The sequence below is a fragment of the Bubalus kerabau genome, chromosome 3, assembly GCF_029407905.1.
Source record: "Bubalus kerabau isolate K-KA32 ecotype Philippines breed swamp buffalo chromosome 3, PCC_UOA_SB_1v2, whole genome shotgun sequence".
Classification (NCBI taxonomy): Eukaryota; Metazoa; Chordata; class Mammalia; order Artiodactyla; family Bovidae; genus Bubalus; species Bubalus kerabau.
In genome coordinates, this window is record NC_073626.1 from 10135972 (window position 1) to 10156112 (window position 20141).

The following is a 20141-nucleotide window of genomic DNA, read 5'->3' on the forward strand; positions in this document are numbered from 1 at the left end:
TAGTCAGAACGATGGTACAAAGGTAGCAGCGGGTAATCCTCGCTCTAGGGTGGCACTAATCAGAGCCATCCGAGGATTATTCTGCTGTGGCTGAAGTTATGGCCCCTTTGGGCTTTTCCAGAGAAAACTTACAAATGATCAGATTTTAGATTTCAATATTTTCAGAAGGAAAAAAAAAAAGAGCAGTGCAATGTTTAGAGAAACGAAAGAGACCATCTTTATCAGAGGATGCTCTTGATTTTAAAATGCCACTGAAAAATAGGCGTTTGCAATTTTTATAGAAGTGAATAAAACCATATAAGTTGAGCTGTGGTTTTTGTGAACATTTTTAGTGCCAGGCCAATTTTATTAACGTTATTTCCTTTGGGGGGAAATACGTTTTTCATCACAATTCCTGAAAACCAGGGACCTGGCAAAGGGAGCAGTGGAGGTGACGGAGTAACCACAGTGCAAACGCTGCCATTTCGAGAGTGGCACGTTTCCAAGTGTCATTTCAAAGGTGGGCACAGATCAGCAGACAACAATTCCAGAAACCAAGCGGTGCCAGCAAAGCCTTTGCTTTTTCTTCAGCCCTCTGTGGTCCAAATGACACACTGGATCTCATGCCAGTTTTCACCTTTAGGAAAAGTTAAAAAGAAAAATTTCACCCTGAATATTTATGGCTTTTCCCCTTCTTGGGATCAAAACAGTCTCAGAGAGATAAAACATGATGCTTTTCCTAACAACCTCATATGGAAGTTCCTAGACACACCTCCATGCCTCCCTCTATCCCATTCCCAAGCTGTCATAACGGAGTAGCCTTCGAAATGTACAATATCATTTCAGTACACCAGCCATTTGCTGATAATAAGGAGCACAATTAGATTGGTTTTCTGGAGGCAGCAATCAATATCCTGGTGTATGTGGACCCGACTAGACATTGCTAATTAGAGCTCTCAGACATTAATCAAATACCATGTATGGGACTAATCAACCAATGTGGGAAGCAAAAAAAAAAAAAAAAAATCTATAACCTCCCCTTGAATTCTCCCTACCTGTTCACCTTGAAATCAGACCCAGAGACAGAAAGCCTCGCAGAAGGTCTGCTAGAACAAGGCTGGGAGGCTGTGCTGTGTCTGGGTTCCCGAGCCTCCTGGAGAGTGAGGCTGCCATGACATCATCAGGATCCTGCTTAAAGAAGCACTGGCTCCATCCTGCAGCCTGGACACACTTCTCATTGACTCCCTGGCAATTGTGGATGTGTGCCAGCTGCAGGCTGGACCCAGAGAGGCGGACCAATACGCCTAGGCCTGAACAATAAACACAGCTAAATGCTCACTAACTAATGGATTATTCATGAAATAGCCCAATTGCCCATCATGCTACGTACTTGTACTCATACAATTATTCCTGTGTGTTTAAATAATGAATGTTAGGTTTGTGTTTAGTAACACAAATTGCTGATTAATCTGTATTCAAATCAAACAGTGCCTTATATGAACTCTTCGAAATACTGTACTGGATGGCAGCGTGTCTATCTCAGTTTAGAAATAGTTTCTATAATGCTAATTTTGAGGCGTGTGGTTGAGCCCTTCCATTGGACAAAATCTTACTGGATATACCAGGCTTGGCTAAAGGTTCTACTGCAAATGCTGGGCAAATCCAGATGTGATTTAAGATTTGTGGAGTATACGGAAAGTATTTCCAGCAACTATGTCTTTAATTCCTGACTCTTCTTAATGTTACTTTGAAAAAAGCTATATACTGCCCAACAAGCTCTTTCAGTCCCATCACAATTTCCTTTAAAAAGATATCTTGCTAAAAAAAAAAAAAAAAACCCACAACATGTATGCATGCTATCAATATATTACTTTTTTTTCAGAAACAGATAGTCAGCTTTAAAGGAATTCAAATTCCAAAAGGTTTACTTGAAATTTGAAATTCACAACCTACAAATTGATCAGGTTTTAGGCTCTAAGAAAGCTTGCTTTACCAACCATTCTTAATAGTGTTAGTTTTAGACTTAAGTAGTGAGATGAAAATGGAATTCCTAGAGCTTAATTATAGGGCAAACTGAACAGTGCTGGAGGAAGAAACAGTATAAAATAGTAAAAATAAGCATGGGATCAAATCTTGCTCGAATCCTAATTCACAACGCATTAGTTGTGTGGCCTGGACAAATATTTAATGTCCTTGAGCTTCCAGAGGACAGTAATATCCAGTGTCATAGTGTCGTTCTGAAAGTGATCTGAAGTGATGCGAGTGAAGACTTGAGATAAAGGTTTCATCAAGTTCGACCTCGTAAGTGCTTAAGTTCTCTTGGTTGTTGCTTTTCAGTCACCAAGTCATGTCTGACTTTGCAACCCCATGGACTGCAGCATGCCAGGTTTCCCTGTCTTTCACTGTCTCCTAAAGTTTGCTCAAACTCATATCCATTGAGTTGGTGATGCCATCCAACCATCTCATCCTCTGTTGCCCACTTCTCTTCCTGTCCTCAATTTTCCGAGCATCAGGGTCTTTTCCAATGAGTCGGCTCCTCGCATCAGGTGGGCCAAAGCAATGGAACTTTAGTTTTAGGATCAGTCCTTCCAGTGAATTTTCAGGGTTGATTTCCTTTAGGATTGATTGGTTTGATCTGGTTCTCTTGGCCTCTACCCTGGTTCTATGGACCATAATGTTCTGGAAAGTAGAATTTGCCTCCATACCTTCAGAGCCTGGCACTATGGTGGCACATATTTGACTCAACAAATTATTGAATGATTTGGCTCAAATCATTCTTGAGCCAAAATTAACTGCCAGAAAAACCACTAAAAGATATTTGGGGGACAATGCAACTGTTTCTTTACACTCCTCGCCAAAAGTCAATATTGGCCAAAATCTCCAAGGCAGTAGTTTTCAGAAATTAGAAAAAACAGTCCAGAAAAGGCAAAGCATTGAGAAGTGTGATTATTTAAAAAAAAAAAAAAAAAAAAGTCTCTCTCTCTCACTTCTCTGACCTCTTCCTCTTATAATTTTTGGAATATTCATGCATGGAAAATGTCAGGCAGGGCATACAATGCAAATATGATGAGTATCCAAAATATTGGTTTTTATGAGCTACAAAATATGAGTCTGGGTGGACTGTTGGTGAAAACAAAAAAAACAGAGTATGGTGCATAGATACTGGAGAAAGGGCAAAGGTTAAGTGAGGGACCTCATTAACATCTGATGCGATTCTTAAGACAAACACATCAAATGGGAAATACCACAATCTGATTTCTTGAGTTTACACCATGGGCTTCCACTGAATTCAAGAACTGAGAGGATAAATAAGACTCTGGGTCCCTACAATGCGTCTTTGCCATCAAAGAAAGGCAGTGCAGGATGTCCAAGGTTAAGAATCTGCCTTCCAATGCAGGGGCCATGGGTTGGATCCTTGGTTTGGGCACTAAGATTCCACATGCCTGGAGGGCAGGGCAATTAAGCCACAGTGAAGAGCATGAGTGTCACAACTAAAACCCAACACAGTCAAAAATAATTAATAAATAGTACCAAAAAAGGCAGTGTATTCATAAGCAGAGTGAGTAGCAAAGTGTCACTTACTGAAGGGACTGGTCTTAGAGCAGGGGCATAGAATATAACCAACAACATGTCTTTCTAATTAAAAATCATATTTTCATTTCTTAAAGTAATCAAATCCATACAATGTACACTTTAAGAAAATGTAATTTCTTAAAAATTATAAATATAAATGATAAATATAACATTTATATTATCCACATGTGATGGTAGCAATTAAAATTTGAAAAACCTTATAGAAGTTAAGAATGTGTTACTTCATCATAAGTTGATTATTTAACATATTATTCAGCATTTTCTTATGTCCTACCAAATCTCACTGTGACACTCATTTTACAGGAAAATTGGGGGAAAAGATGGCCCACCAAAGAAATCTCTCCTGCCGAGTTCCACATTACTGTGGGTCTCTGCTGAACTGTCATTTTTTTTTAAACAATGATCCTTAATTTAGTCAATCATAAGTCTTTATTTACAACCAAAGGATATCTAAATTGAATAGTTGGCATCATCTCTTTCGGTGTGTTTAGGAATTAAATCTCTACCATTTGGAATCCAATTTTTAATTCCAAAACTATCAGGAGTCCCCAGATGAGCGAAGTCCTCACCCAGAGACTGTAGAGGGTGATAGAAATTCAACCGAGTCAACAAGCAGAGCATCTGGCAGCTGAGCTTTTGCTGCAGTGGTTGTTCTGTCTTTATTCAAATGGATATGGGCTCTGCAAGCCACTTTGTGTTCTAGAAGAAAAACAACAGATGCTGACGCACAAGGAGAAAGGGCTGAATTTTTCCTTAAAATTCTGAGCCTCTGAATACATGGTTTCATCCCCAAATCCCTTCTCCAGCGCCACCCCTGCCAGAACTCTATTCATTAGACTCCATCATTCCAAGTCAATTCAAATACACACCGAAATGTCCTGTAATGAGACCCAAACACTACACAGCCGCACTGAGTCTCAGGTTCTCATATTATGTTGGCATAACTTTAAATATTAAGCAACCCTCCCAGCCTCTGGTTATTGTCACTCACTACGGGAGACACATGTCATGTTATCCACCCCACACCGTTTTTCCTTTTTCTGACAAGAGCACCCCCTTTTCCTGGAGGTAATTATCCTTCCGCCACTCCTGGCAGGTAATGGCTTCCCCAGCACACCCAGCAGAGACCCTCCCCAGATTTCACAAGTGGACACCGAGAGAAGAAAATCTTGTTCCCCGAGTGCCTCTTCTTGCGGCTTAGAAAGCCTGGAAGCGCTCTCTGCAGACTCGCCCACCCCACACCCAATCTTTGGCCCTTTGAAAGTCAACGAAAAAAAGTAAGTAGAGAGACATCATGACATCATCCGAATCCTTGGAGCCAGGAGGGCCTGAGCCTGGCTTGACCTCTGAACTTGCAAATTACACTGGCTGTCATAAGGTCTTTGGTAACTTAGCATCCTTTCTACAACACGTACATTTTTTCAGTCCACAGATGCCACTTTTAGGATCCTCAGTGGTTATTCAACACTTCTCCTCCCCACCAGGCTGGGTTGAAAACTTTCTTCCCACACACCTAAATACAGAACATTGGTCTTTTCCTCTTTTGGTTACATATTCAGCCAATTTTATTTCATGATGGAAGTGTTTCTCACCAATTTAGCTGCTATCTTTGGGGAACTGTCCTCCTAGAAAGTTGTAGTGAAACTTTCTTCCCATTAAGGCGTTGGGTTCTTGTTTCACTTCCCTGGTAAAACTGTCTCTAATTATACTCTCTAGATTTTTTCCTTCCACTACTTACTCTGCTGTTCTTAATTTCTTTCTTCCTTTGCCGTCTTTTCCTTTAATGTCTTCCTAAAGCAGGGGTTCTTAACAAGGTCCATACTTTAACCATCAATGGGGCTTCAGGGATTTATCAAAGTCTCTTGAAATTATATGCAAATTTTACATGAATTTGCACATATACATATGTCATCAATCACTGTGTAACAAAGCACCCCATAATTTAGCAGCTTAATAAAACAAGCACTTATTAACTCACAGTTTGGGTGGGTCAGAAATCCAGATGCAGCTCAACTGGGTCCCTCTGTCCCTTGCAATGCAGCAATCAAGGTGTTAGTCTGGGATCTGAAGACCCTGGAGAAGGAAAACACACTTCTAAGCTCACTCATGATTATCGACAGGATTGAGTTTCTCCTGAGTTGTTAGCTGTGCACGTGTGCTTACACTGCTCAGTCATGTCTGATTCTTTGAGACACTATGAACTGAAGCCCACCAGGCTTCTCTGTTCATGGGATTTTTCCAGGCAAGAATATTGGAGTGGGTTGCCACTTTCATCTCCTGTGGATCTTCCCAACCCAGGTATCAAACCAGTGTCTCCTGTATTCACAAGTTGATTCTTTACCACTGAGCCACTTGGGAAGCCCCAAGTTGTAAGCTGGGGATCGACCAATTCCTAACCACATGGGTTTCCCATAAAGTGGCTCACAGCATGGCATCTGGCTTCCCTCAGAACCAGCCAAAGAGAGAAAGAGAGGGTGAGCAGGGCAGATGTCTCTTGTGATCTAATTTCACTAGTGACATCCCACACCCTGTTCTGTTCCTGTGATTAGAGGCAAGTTGCTAGGTCCAGCTTATTCTCAAGTGAAGAAGGTGCCAAAATTAGGAGGTGGGATCACTGGAGGCCATCTTAAAGCTTCCTGCCATAAAATATTGTGAAGAGGAAGATGATTCATATCTTTCATCAATTTTTTATTTCTGAATCAACATTCATATTCTCTGTTTCTGTTTCAACCATCCGTTTCAATCAACGTCTTCCTCATTTTCACAAAATCACTAGAAATCATCTCTCCAAAACATGCTGGACTTCGCCCCCCTCCCTTCTCTTAAATTTTTATGATGCAAAAATCTTATGTTGTCACCCATTCCCATCTCTCTCTCTCTCACACACACACACACACACACGCTCATGCACACACACACACACACACACACACACACACTTTATTCCAAGGTCACTCAATTAGTAGTGGACTGTTTTGATCACATAAGAACATAGGACAAGAACTCTATCTTGTAGAACACTGGTCCTTATACTCTTAGACTCCTTTACACACTTAAAATTATGGTTAAAAATTATTGAGACCTCTAAAGAGCTTTTGTTTATTTTGTGTGTGGTTAGTTGCTTAGTCATGTCTAACTCTTTGCAATGCCAGGATTGTAGCCTGGCAGGCTCCTCTGTCCATGGAAATTTTCCTGGCAAGAATACTGGCACAAAAATCACGTTTGTAAATATCATGACCAATCTCATCATGAGTCTTTAGGTACTGGAAAGCAGTCAGCTTGCTTCATGGTAAAGAAAACAAGTTTTCCAGAATTCTAAATTTCTCCAAATTTTATCATGGGCTATATACACACTGTTAGTTATTTCCCTTGAAGTAACAGGCCCACTTCATTCATTTTGGGGGAAATATCTGCCTAATAACCAAGTCTAAGTAATCATAGTTTGTCTGATCAGTTGTTCTTTCAAATGAAAATCATGTCCCATGCAAAAATGGGGCTCAGTTCAGTTCAGTTCAGTCACTCAGTCGTGTCCGACTCTTTGCGACCCCATGAACCACAGCACGCCAAGGCCTCCCTGTCCATCACCAACTCCCGGAGTTCACCCAAACTCATTCCATCGAGTCAGTGATGCCATCCAGCCATCTCATCCTCTGTCGTCTCCTTCTCCTCCTGCTCCCAATCCCTCCCAGCATCAGGGTCTTTTCCAATGAGTCAACTCTTTGCACGAGGTGCCCAAATTATTGGAGTTTCAGCTTTAGCATCAGTCCTTCCAATGAACACCCAGGACTGATCTCCTTCAGAATGGACTGGTTGGATCTCCTTGCAGTCCAAGGGACTCTCAAGAGTCTTCTCCAACACCACAGTTCAAAACCAGCAATTCTTTGGCACTCAGCTTTCTTCACAGTCCAACTCTCACATCCATACATGACCACTGGAAAAACCATTGCCTTGACTAGACGGACCTTTGTTGGCAAAGTAATGTCTCTGCTTTTGAATACGCTATCTTGGTTGGTCATAACTTTCCTTAGGAAGCATCTTTTAATTTCATGGCTGCAATCACCATCTGCAGTGATTTTGGAGCCCAGAAAAATAAAGTCTGACACTGTTTCCACTGTTTCCCCATCTATTTCCCATGAAGTGATGGGACCAGATGCCATGATCTTCGTTTTCTGAATGTTGAGCTTTAAGCCAACTTTTTCACTCTCCTCTTTCACTTTCATCAAGAGGCTTTTTAGTTCCTCTTCACTTTCTGCCATAAGGGTGGTGTCATCTGCATATCTGAGGTTATTGATATTTCTCCCAGCAATCTTGATTCCAGCTTGTGCTTCTTCCAGCCCAGTGTTTCTCATGATGTCCTCTGCATAGAAGTTAAATAAGCAGGGTGACAATATACAGCCTTGACGTACTCCTTTTCCTATTTGGAACCAGTCTGTTGTTCCATGTCCAGTTCTAACTGCTGCTTCCTGACCTGCATATTGGTTTCTCAAGAGGCAGGTCAGGTGGTCTGGTATTCTCATCTCTTTCAGAATTTTCAATAGTTTATTGTGATCCACACAGTCAAAGGCTTTGGCATAGTCAATGAAGCAGAAATAGATGTTTTTCTGGAGCTCTCTTGCTTTTTCGATGATCCAGCGGATGTTGGCAATTTAATCTCTGGTTCCTCTGCCTTTTCTAAAACCAGCTTGAACATCAGGAAGTTCACGGCTCACGTATTGCTGAAACTTGGCTTGGAGAAAATGGGGCTAGTTCAACGCAAAAGTGCCTTCCTTGAGACAACCATCATACATAGTACACAGCAGAATGCTTGATTCATACATGCCATTTTGTCACACAGAACAGGAGAAAGATGCACTGTGTTGAGATCTGACCTGTCTTACTGCTTTATCAAGGTCACTGTTGAGCGACATGGACTTTTCTTTCTCCAGCCAGTGTGGGAAGGCATACATCCACCAGCAGTGCAGGCTGGTGCTGCTGCCTGGAATCACCCAAAGATGCCAGCATTTTACTTGCCATTGCTTTTGCATGAACAGTGCAGATGTCAATATGTTGAAAAGAGCAAATAACATCTCAGTATTATTATGAAAATAGTTTTTGACATCATGGACACATTCAAAGTGTCATGGGAACCCCCAGGGATGTGTAGACTATACTGAAAACTATTGTAATAGACTGTTTTATATTGTTTTTTTGATCCTAACACTTATTACATTGAAGGAGCAGGATTCGATATACCGTGTGCTCACTACTGCTTAACTAGATCTGATGGGAGAAGGAGTCCTATAATAAAATTACTCTTTTGATTTACTGAGCATGACTCATCCATTGTCTCCCAAATGTCACAAATTCACAAGTTTTGCCAGAAAAATCGTTTTTTAAAAACTTAATATTTAAAAGGAGCTTTTATCCAGCTGAAAACAAGTATACTATCTTGCCACAAATCTAAGAACTATATTAATAACCATAATATATAAAAAATCCAATTTTTGAAGAAACTTTAATCCAGTGTATTACTTAAGGTCATTCCAGGTACCTGCAGTGATAGCTCATGTTTGAAAAAATGGCAATAATCTCTTTGTATCTTTGAGCTCCTTCACTTTGCCAAATTCCATTGTATGCAAATTTATTTCCATATTTCTCTTAGATTTTTACATCTACAGATTGCAAGTCCCTCCGGTTGGGGATAATTTAAGAAAAGGAAGCTGGGGATTGGGAAAAAGAAAAGGGAGGTAAAACAGATGGCAGTGAAAAAATAGAAGTTTGAGCCTGAAGCTCTGGGAGAGAGAAACGGGGAGGAGGCGGAGCCGCAAGAAGGAGCCCCCGCACTGCCCTCTTGGGTCTGGTGAGGCGGGGAGAGGAGGTAAATGGGAAAGGGACTGCTACAGTGTTTTCCTTGTGACCAGCGCTGGGCCCTGGCACTGGAAACCAAAAACGCCTCCCCAGATGTGTTAAATAAAGCTTGCCCCCAATTTTTTCCATTTGAAAAATCCAAGTACTTTTGTGTCTATGAGACCAAGGCTGGATTTAGGACATGGAAATAACCAAATCTAAGTTATAAAATCAGAAGAGCATTGAGCATTTGGAACAAAGAAGAGGGTAGGTTGCCATGTATGTACACGCACAAACACACACACACATCATCTCTTCGTGTGCATGTGTTCAGTAGTGAATCAAAATAATATTGAAAGCATCTTGTAACTCGCTCACAAGATGAGAGAGACCACACAAAGTCGCCATTGAGCAAGAGAGCATAAATGGAAATTAATAGTATAATGTCCATCATAACCCGTTCAAGTTGTGAAAATGCCTTTCAGGGTCTTATGTCTCCTGTTATCTTTATTGTGAGCAAATATTTCATAAAGTATTTATGAGGATTTTTATTGGCTCACTTGTTATCTTGGCTCTTAAAAACCGTCTTTGCTATAAGGCAGTGTTTTCAGGTTCGCTGGAACATAACAGGGGTGGCGGATGGGAAGCGCTCTGAGCGTCTCTGCCCTCCTCTGAGAACATCTCTGCTTTGACCTAGTTTGCATCTTGGTCTTCTCCCCAAGATTTCATCTCAAGAAAGGGCTCTGGTACTATAATAGACATATTTTTAAGTAAGAAAGCCAAGGTCATAATGTCTAAAGTCCCTTTAAAATGAACAAATACTACATGCCAAAAATATCCGCAAAATAACATACAGAGACATGAACAGGCATGTCATAAAGAGGACACTCAAATAACCAATAGGCATATAAAAACTATTCAACTCCATCAGTCATCAGGAAAATGTGAATCAAAACCACAAAAACAACGCCATTGCACACCCACTGGCTAGATTACTATTGATAAGACAGCAATACTAAACTATTGGCAAGAAAATAGGAAGATGGGAACTTCAACTGAATGCTGGTGGGTGTGCAAATACCCAGATTCTGGGAAAGATTGAAGGCAGGAGGAAAGGGGGCGACAGAGGATGAGATGGCTGGATGGCGTCACTGTGAGCAAACTTTGGGAGATAGTAAAGGACAGGGAAGCCTGGCATGCTGCAGTCCATGGGATGGCAAAGAGCTGGACACGACTTAGCCACTGAACAACAAGTCAGAAAACAGCAGTATCTACCGAAGCTGAGAAGGCACATGCCTGGCAATCCTGCATTGGTCTTCATACATGCTTATACCCAATTTTGGGGCATGAGAAGACATTCAAGAGCATACATCATAGCACCACTGTTAATAGGCAAAAACTATTAATAGAAAAAAACTATTTTTTTCCTAAAAAAAAATAGGAAAGAAACAGTTGCTGTCAACAATAAGGCAGACAGTTAAATATAGAGGCAGACCCATAAAGTGGAAAAGTATACATCCATGAAAAGGATGAATTACTGTCAGATTAAAATAGCAGTGAAGAAAAGAAGCTAAGCATAAAAGAGAACATGTTGTATGATTCCATTTACATAATGCTCAAAAACAGGCAAAACTGCAGGAATGGACATCAGGATAAGAGTTATTTTGTAGGGAAGGGTCTGGGGTGGTTTCTGGTATACTGGCAGGATGGTTTCTTCATCTGAGGTCCGCCACCCAAGTTTGTTCCCTTTGTGAACAGACATCAAGATGTATATGCTCCCGACAGCTTTGTGATTTGTGTACTCAATTTATGGTATTTCAATAAGAAATTTACTTGAGAAAAAGAAAACTAAGAAATGTAATTTTCATGTATGTAGAATTTTAGGATCCTTTACTATCCCAATCCTTCTGTGTACTTTCCCACCCACCTCCCCATCCCCACATATACTTCTGATTTTTTTCCCCTAGATCCTGGGCCAATTTAAAATTTGTTCACTATGTTTCAATAAGGTCTATTTTAAGGGATTGCTACTCTAAACCATCACCACTACTCTATAAGCAGAAGTGCTTCCTCGCCTCCTCCTGGCACAGCTGCCCTGAAGAGATGAGTTAATAAACACATTCAATGCATGTGTTTTGAACACCTACCTGAGCCAGGCACTGAGCTTGACTCTGGAAATGCACGGGTGAATGGGGCGGACTCAATCCTGGCGTGGTGGTGGTGGGCAGGAGGGTGGGTTACTGTGTTGATGGGGAAAATCTGCAGTTAAAATCAGTTGTCCGAGAGCGTGTTAAATCCCGAGGTGAGTGAAGGTCAGACGCTGGCGGGTCACACAGCAGGGTGGATGCCTCTACTCAGGTCTCTAGGACACGTTTCTCTCCCCTACTTTTGAGGCCAGTTGTTCTTACAGTAGCATCCAGAGGGTGACGACTCATGATTGTTCTCTGTTTCCTGTTGTTAACCTGTCGCCTCGAAGTAAGCATGGAGAATCGGCCTGATTGGGTATCTTCGTTAGCTTTAATTCTGCGCAAGAATTAGACCCTTTAAAGTACCTGATGAGGGGAGGAAGGAGAAAGTGGGAAGGAACATCCATAAAGAAAGAGAATTTTCAGCAGAAAAGACGGGGACATTGCTGAGACGCAAACAGAAGCAGGAAGCATCTCTGTTGCAGCCTGTGGATGGTGGCGATGGTGGTCTCCCAAAGCTCGGGTGTGTAGGCGCTCAGGACCTGGAGAAGGAAGGTTCTGGAACCACCTGCCTGACTAAATTCAAATAAGAAAAAAGTTCTGACTTAACTTTTCTGCTAAGGAAACCAGGATACATTTGGGGAGAGAAGAGGATCAATCCAACACGTGTCTATACGGCATTAGAAACCCTCTGACACCTCATTGGCTGTAGCCAATGTCTTGACATCTTCCTACCACGGGGATTTAAGAGACGGCACAGGGCTCACTTGATAAGATACGTGTAAAGACCTTGCACAACGCCAGGATTCCCAGCAGCAAAACACTAACAGCTTAGGCTCCAGGAGAGATAAAAATGGGGGTGGGGGAGGAAGGAGGGAGAGGGAAGGGAGGGAGCTGGGAGAGAGAGATTGCTTGCCACAGCCAGAAGACATCAGGATGCTGAGAAATAAAGGGAAGGGAAAGGTGATGAGAGGCAAAAAGTGATGCTGCCTTCATTTCTTAAATTACCAGGGAATGAGCCTCATTACAGTTCTCCATCTGGTAACCTAGCTAGAACATTCTCTAACCAGCAGGGCCCCCATCAAGCTGGGATTATTGTGGTTATTATTATTATTTATTACATGGTGATATTCAAATACCTAAATTATGCAACTAATCCCCCTTAAATGCCACATTCTAAACAAATGCTTTCCAGAATACCATCTCTCGTTATCATAGTTTATCAACTAATTACGCCAGGTCCACCTACCTCTTTACCACAATATAATATTCAAAGCAATTACGTTAAAAAAAAACAACAACAAACTTTAGGCAGTATGTCTTCCCATGTAACAGAAATGTAAGTTCCTTCAAAGATTCTCTGAGCTGCGGTTTCTGCCTTTGCATCCATCCTCTGTCACCAGCAGCGTGGATGCTGGTCCCCTAACGAGCAGTCCCACGCTGCAGAGTGCAGGTTCCTGTGTGGCGCATTAACCCCACTTTGCGGTTCCAGAGCTTCAGCCTCGTGACCCCCTTCTCCATGGCAGGCGCCTGAGCTTCCAGCAGCTTCCTATGGCAGGATCCGTATTTATAATTCATGCCTCTTCTTTGGTTTCCTTTCCAGGTCTCTCTGGGCTGGTGCTTAAACAAAATCTCTACCCACACCAGGCACATGCTAGCCCTTCTTCAGTTAATAATTAATAGCAATGATGATAATCAGCGCAGTTTTTGAGATTGGTTTATCTTCTGTCTTGCATCTAAGGATCACTTCTTTCCTCTCTTCAAGGGGTATTACTGAGGCTAGGCACAACTCAGACATCCCCAAACATCACTGACTGCATTTTATGTCGCAGTTAACAAAAAACCCAGAGAGCCCATAGGGGAAATGCGTTCTTTGGCCAACAGATCTGATCTGTCCTTAATGTGGCAACAATGTTACAACTTGTTCTGAGGGCCCCCTCTTACCTGTTCCTCACTAGACTCAGCTCTTGTCCTCAGTTGAACCCGAGTCTACCCTCAGGCTATATGGATGGAAAATGCCATCTAAGTGAAGCCAACAAGTCTAGTCTCAGGTACAGTCGTCCTTAGATCAGCAGCCTCAGCATCATCTGGGAGTTTATTAGAAATGCAGACTCTCGGGTTCTCACCTGAGACCTTCTGAGTCAGCATCTGCCTTTTAACAAAATTCCCAGATGAATCGTGTGCACGTTGAAGTTTGAGAGGCCGCGGTCAATGCCTCTTTCACAGTAATTGTCTCAGGGCTGACCCATTCAGCCAATTACAACCAAGGGCCTCCAATTTCCAAACCTTCGTGTTATTAGTAGGCAAGTCGCTTCTCACGATGACTGGATTTGAACCTAGATGTATGTATTTTCCAGTGGCTGGCAGCGCTTTTACAAGCAGTGAGGGAGAGAACACATGAAAATCAAGCCCACCCAAAGGAAGAGAGAGTGACCAACCTCGATGACATGATGGAGCCTGTCTTCACCTGTGCCAAAGGCCACATCTTTAACAAGACAGTCCAGATACCCAAGACACACATCGTTTTTTGTAATAAAATAAATTCAAACTTGGCTTTCTGTCACTTGCAACTAAAAGAATCCTAAATTATTCAGGGCCCAACTCCCAAAAGAATGTATCCTCTGCCCATCCACCAGGGTAGACAGTGTCTGACATTTTAAAGGCAAGTCTAAGTTTAATTGTTCTTTAACCTGGTCTTTCAAAACAGCTCCTAGGTTAGGCCTTTAAAATACATACCACCTCAGTGGGGAGAAAAGACCCACAGGCCAAAGGGTACCACAGGCTTCAACGTTTCCTTTCTGCTTTTAATATATTAGATGCGACCCCTGCTTCCCCTTCTCCTCTTAGAGATGAAAGACTCCTTGGAAATGCCAGGCACGCAGCTGTCATTTGGAAATGACAGCCAGCCTGGAGAAGGTTAATGCTCTCATCAAAACCGCCCATCTTCTAAGTTGGTTAAATGGATCTTTCTGGTTCACCTGACTGCCTGCTCTTTTCCCAGATAGCCCAGTACCTCAGTGAAGTATTGTTGCAATGTAGGTGCCTTTGCCCAAGTACTTTGGGCATCCAGGTTATCCATGGGTCCCAGGTTTAGCAAAACCCAACCACAGAGGTGCCTGGCACAAGCCAGAGGAGGCAGAGCAGGCCAAGTACTACTTCTGCAGGAACAAAGAAAAAGGGACTCTAGAGTGTTTGTCACAGAAAATTTGTCCCCAAAAAATGAAGGTCTCAACTGCTTGCCTCTACCCATTCCATCGGCTTCCCAGTCCTGCCAACGCTTCTCATGGAGGAGCCCATGTGCCACGTGTCCCAACATCTCCTGGGGTGTGTGCTACAGCTCGGGCCCCCTGGGCCTCACGGTTCCTCCTCCAGACCGTCCAAGCCCCGAGTTAATTATTTCACTGGAGTTGGAATTGATGTGCTTAATAAAGCTCCATTCTGACTCTGAAATTCAATGACCCTGTCAAGACAGAGGATAACCCCGTCTCCGAGAGGCTGGTGTTAAAAGTGCACGGTTAACCCAATGAGAAAGACGCTTGCCAGGGAGGGAAGAGGGAAAAGCAGTCTTGAGTCAAGTACACAGATTAGCTGATTCAGTCAGCTAATCATGCAGCCTTGCAGTGAATGAAACACAGACCAGGCAGTGTTAGGGGATATCGAGGTATGAGTGTGGAACTGAAGAAGAAGCAAAAAGGGACTGAAACAAAGAGAGGCTCCATGCAACTCCCATGGCAACTTCTTACCTCACCAGAGCTCAGACATCCCCAGAAAAATCAAGTACCTCCCTGCACAAGTTAGGAGCGTTTCTGAAGCATCTTCAAATGCAAGTGACTCTAAAACCCATTGACAGACATTTGGGGGCATTTTATCTTGGACTTTGGAAGAATTTCCAGATAATATTAGCTTTAAAATTAGAACTTTTTCTAAGATGTGTTTAAACAACTAACCTCTTTACCTGGGCCAGGAGGTGTAGATCAGAGCACAAACACTCACTCATTTATTCTATGGGAAGAGCCATCATCTGCCGAATGCTCTTCCTTTCAAATAGCTCTGCTCTGAGAGTTAGCCCGAGTGTACGCACTGGGAATATGTGCACTTACCTCCCTGAGATCATGCTGCCAGTGTTCTGCATGGCAGCTCTTCCGTGTGCCAGGAGCAGTCAAATGAGAACCAGAGAGCCGTGCTCCCTCATTCTTCAGCAAATCAGTCGTGAACAGTGTATTGGTGCCCTATTACTGCTATAACAAATTACCATAAACTTAATGACTTAAATGGAGAAGGAAATGGCAACCCACGCCAGTATCCTTGCCTGGAAAATCCCACGGACAGAGGAGCCTGGTGAACTAAAGGACCCCTGCTGGACTCACAAAGACATGACTGAGCACACATACATGCAATGACTTGAAACAAAAGAATTCATTCTCTTAGAGTTCTGGGAGCCAGAGCCTGCAAGGAATCTGGTGGGCTAAAATCAAGGGATGGTGAGGGCTAGATCCTTCTGGAGACTCCAGGGGGAGAATCTATCTCTTGTCCCTTCCAGCTTCCACTGGCGGCCAGCATCCCTTTGCTTGTGGCCACATCTTTCCAATCTGACACCATCTTCACACTAACTTCTTCTCCCCTGTAGTCAAATGTCTCTCTGTCTCCCTCTTACAATGACACGTGTGATTTCAGCTGACCCTTGAACAACACAAATTTGAACTGTGTGGGTCCACTTATACACAGATTTTTTTCTCCCCTAAGTATTACTTTGGCCACCTCATGCAAAGAGTTGACTCATTGGAAAAGACTCTGATGCTGGGAGGGATTGGGGGCAGGAGGAGAAGGGGACGACAGAGGAGGAGATGGCTGGATGGCATCACTGACTCGATGGGCGTGAGTCTCAGTGAACTCCGGGAGTTGGTGATGGACAGGGAGGCCTGGCGTGCTGCGATTCATGGGGTCACAAAGAGTCAGACACGACTGAGCGACTGATCTGATCTGGTCTGAAGTATTACAATATTACACTATATGAGGTTGGTTGAATCCACGATGTGGAACGATAGACAGTAGGTCAACTATGGCACTTGAGCAGCTGAGGATTCTGATATTGAAGGCCAGTCCTAGAACCAATATCCCATGGATACCAAAAGACCGTTCTAATTTCAGGGCTGACTCAGACAATCCAGAATAATCTTTCTATCTCGAGGTCTTTAATGTAATTACAGCTTCAAAATTTATTTTTCCATGTAAGATAACATTCACAGGTTCTCAGGGTTAGAATGTAGATATCTTTAGGGACCATTATTCAGTCTACCATAACCAGATTTGATAACTGAAGAGAGGGCTTGTTGGGGCTGGGGAAAAGACAGTGTCATCGCTTGCTGAGAAGCAGCCAGAAATCGAAGATCTTGTTCCTCTATTACCTAGAAGAGCACATTCAAGCAGCTTCACTGGCTCCATCTCATCTCACACAGCTGGAACATTTGTAGCCCTTAGAGTTGCTACACAAAGCTGACAGTGGTTGAGCTTGACTCCAAGAAGTGGAGTCGGGAAGGAATTCCCCACCTCTACGTCATCATTCACTCATATTGGCCATGTTACACTTTTAGTTTTTTTGGACACACTTGACAAGAATGAAAGAAGGGTTACAAACCTACTTTACAAATCAGTAGAAAACACTAGCAAAGCAACAAGAATTGACTCAAAATTCCTTCCATTGCTGATTGTCTTCTCATATGGAGCTGGTTTGACAGGAGTTCCAAGAAGGGATAAAGGGAGGGAAAAAGATCTACTTTACAAGTTTTTAATGGATGCTGAGAGATGTGTATTCTATGTTTGAAAGGGATGGTTTAAGACAGTCTGACTTTGTGACTGGAGCAGGCATTTAATTATGGGGTTTTAGGCCTTTTTATGTTTGCCTATGAGAGGAATTCTTTGTAAATCAGTAACATTAGCCATATGAAAAAATGACTGATTCTTTGAACTGAATTCCCACAAAGTAAAACAGAACCTAGTCTAAACACATTTTCTGATGTCCTGACATCATTTTATGACTCTGCACCATGTTGAACACTTCAGCTGGTGTTCAGGGCGGTCCATTTCTCACTGCCTCGTGGTCTCAAAACCACAGGTCAATGTGCCAGTTGAAATTGTCTAAGTCTTAGAGGATGAAGTTCCCTAAGTCCCAACCCTTCCCATTTCTCTCCATTGCTGCCACTCCCTCTGGCTCTGAAATGCATCCCAAATACTTTATCCCAGAGGACTGCATCTTCCTGCTAAATATTGCAGCCGAGCACGGACAGCCAATGTTACCCCTTTCTTCCCTTCTCTGTCAAACCTAGACTCCCCTGCAGGCCCTTTTTTAGTCTCAATATATTCTCTCCTTCTTCTCTGTCTCTCAGAAAGCTAGACCTTGCTTCAACCTCTCTTCTATTCTAGATCTTTCTCCCTCAGCAAAAACTTCAAGGCCCAGGATATTTATTTACTCAATCAAGTAGCCTTACATGTGCCAGAATCCACCCTGTAGAATTGCAGAGTTGATTTTTTTTTTAACAGGCACCTTTGGACATTCAAACATTTGGAGAAAGTTAGAATAGGAAAAGCCCAGAGGTAGCAAAATCCCTTTGAGGCACTGACAACTAAAACGTAGATTTATTTGGTTGAATAGAAGCAATGGATTTCTGGCAAGATCAGTTTCAGCTAGAGGCTGATAAACAATCCTGCAGTTTATACTACTTCATAGAAGGACAATGAGAGGAGAGCGAATTGAGAAACAAAAATCCATCGCTCAAAATTCCTTGACCTTAAGCACAAAATCACTCCAGAATGGCCCCAGCAGTCTGAAAGGCAAACAACATGGTTATTTTTTTTTAAGTCTATAAATGCGCTTTACCTGCCAGCAGAGCTGTTAGAATTTAATAGGCTCATACCGACACTCAAGTGTTTTGAAACACCTATTATAAGGGTTGTTTTCAAAACCAACTTTTGCCCAACCAAAGGCAAGGGAAATTAACCCCATGAGAGAGACAGGAAATTGACTGCATGGATTTTTGACTTTAGTGACGTAGGCTCAAAGGCTCTAAGCCGGTGTACACACCATTTAGTGGAACTCCATCTCTGCAGGTCTGTTGGCTGTGCACAAAGAAAGACGTTGCTCAGACTCCCTATGACACCAGTAGGTGGGGACCCAGATTATGAGGAACATCAGTGGAGACCCATCACCTGGTCCCCCTTTCACAGTCACACCTGATCTCTTGTGGAATGGTCATATGGAGACACAGAGGTGGCCCTGAACCAACATTGAATGCTCACAACAACCTCATGGGTTGTGAATAGTAATATATAATTGCTATTGTAATTATTCTTAATTATAAAATTATGGTTTTTCCTGTAGTCATGTATGGATGTGAGAATTGGACCATAAAGAAGGTTAAGTGCCGAAGAAATGATGCTTTCAAACTTTGGTGTTGGAGAAGACTCTTGAGAGTCCCTTGGACTGCGAGGAGACCAAATCGGTCAATCCTAAAGGAAATCAACCCTAAATATACATTGGAAGGACTGATGCTGAAGCGGAAACTCCAATACTTTGGCCGCCTGATGCAAAGAACTGACTCATTAGAAAAGACCCTGATGCTGGGAAAGATTGAAGGTAGAAAGAGAAGGTGACAACAGAGGATGAGAAGGTTGGATGGCATCACTGACTCAATGGACTTGAGTTTGAGCAAACTCCAGGAGATGGTGAAGAACAGGGAAGCCTGGCATGCTGTAGTCCACGGGGTCACAAAAAGTGACAAGACTGAGGGACTGAACAATGACAATTATAAAAAAGGAAGCTGAAAAAAAAAAAAGAAGCAAAAACAAAAACAGAAAAAAAGATTAACAAGGAAGTTGAGGCTTGGGGAATCCAATCTCTTGCCTACTCACACAGTCAGTAAATGACAGAATTTGGGTTACTTAACAGTGAATAACAGAATTAGGGCTCACCCAGGGCTTTCTGCCTCAGGAGACACAACCCCTGAGCAACCTTCCCTGGAAAATGTCTAAGGACGGCTGGACTGTGGGATCACTGAAGTACCTCTCTGGACGTTTCTGATTTTTCTAATTTAACAATTTCTCCCTCCAAAATGTCTCTTCTGTGCCATTTCTATATTGCAAAGCACAACCTCTCCCCAGCTCCACCACCTCTCTGCTCTTCCGTACTGGAGACTACCCTCTGACCTTTGAGGCAAAACACTGATGCAGAAATAAGCTCAATGCTCACAGAATGGACTAGAATAAAGCCCCCAATAGCTAATGTACTCTTTTTTGCCTTCTCACTGATTTTTTTGCATCTGATACCTCTTTTCAGCCTCCCAATAACCCATGAGGTAGGACTGCTATTACTTCATTTTACAAATGAGGAAACTGAAGGTGCGAGACATGAAGTCATCTGTCTAAGGTTGTGTGATGAGTTCACGGCAGAGGCAGGATTTGAACCCCATTCAGTGAGACCTCACCACCTACATTCTCTCGCCTCCAGTGCTCTGCCTTTCTGGCTCCCAGAGCAGGAGAGTAAAGTGTGAATTCTCCTGGTGG

At 42.7% G+C, this 20141-nt stretch overlaps 1 long non-coding RNA gene across 1 annotated transcript; it reads right to left on the bottom strand.

Annotated features, from left to right (window-relative positions):
- Positions 1–3672: 3672 nt before the first annotated feature.
- LOC129647424 (uncharacterized) lies at positions 3673–13707 on the bottom strand. The gene is made up of 3 exons (XR_008712323.1): positions 13530–13707; positions 5552–5646; positions 3673–4272 (listed from the first exon to the last, which is right to left on the bottom strand). It is a non-coding gene; the product is annotated as an uncharacterized LOC129647424 (long non-coding RNA).
- Positions 13708–20141: the final 6434 nt, after the last annotated feature.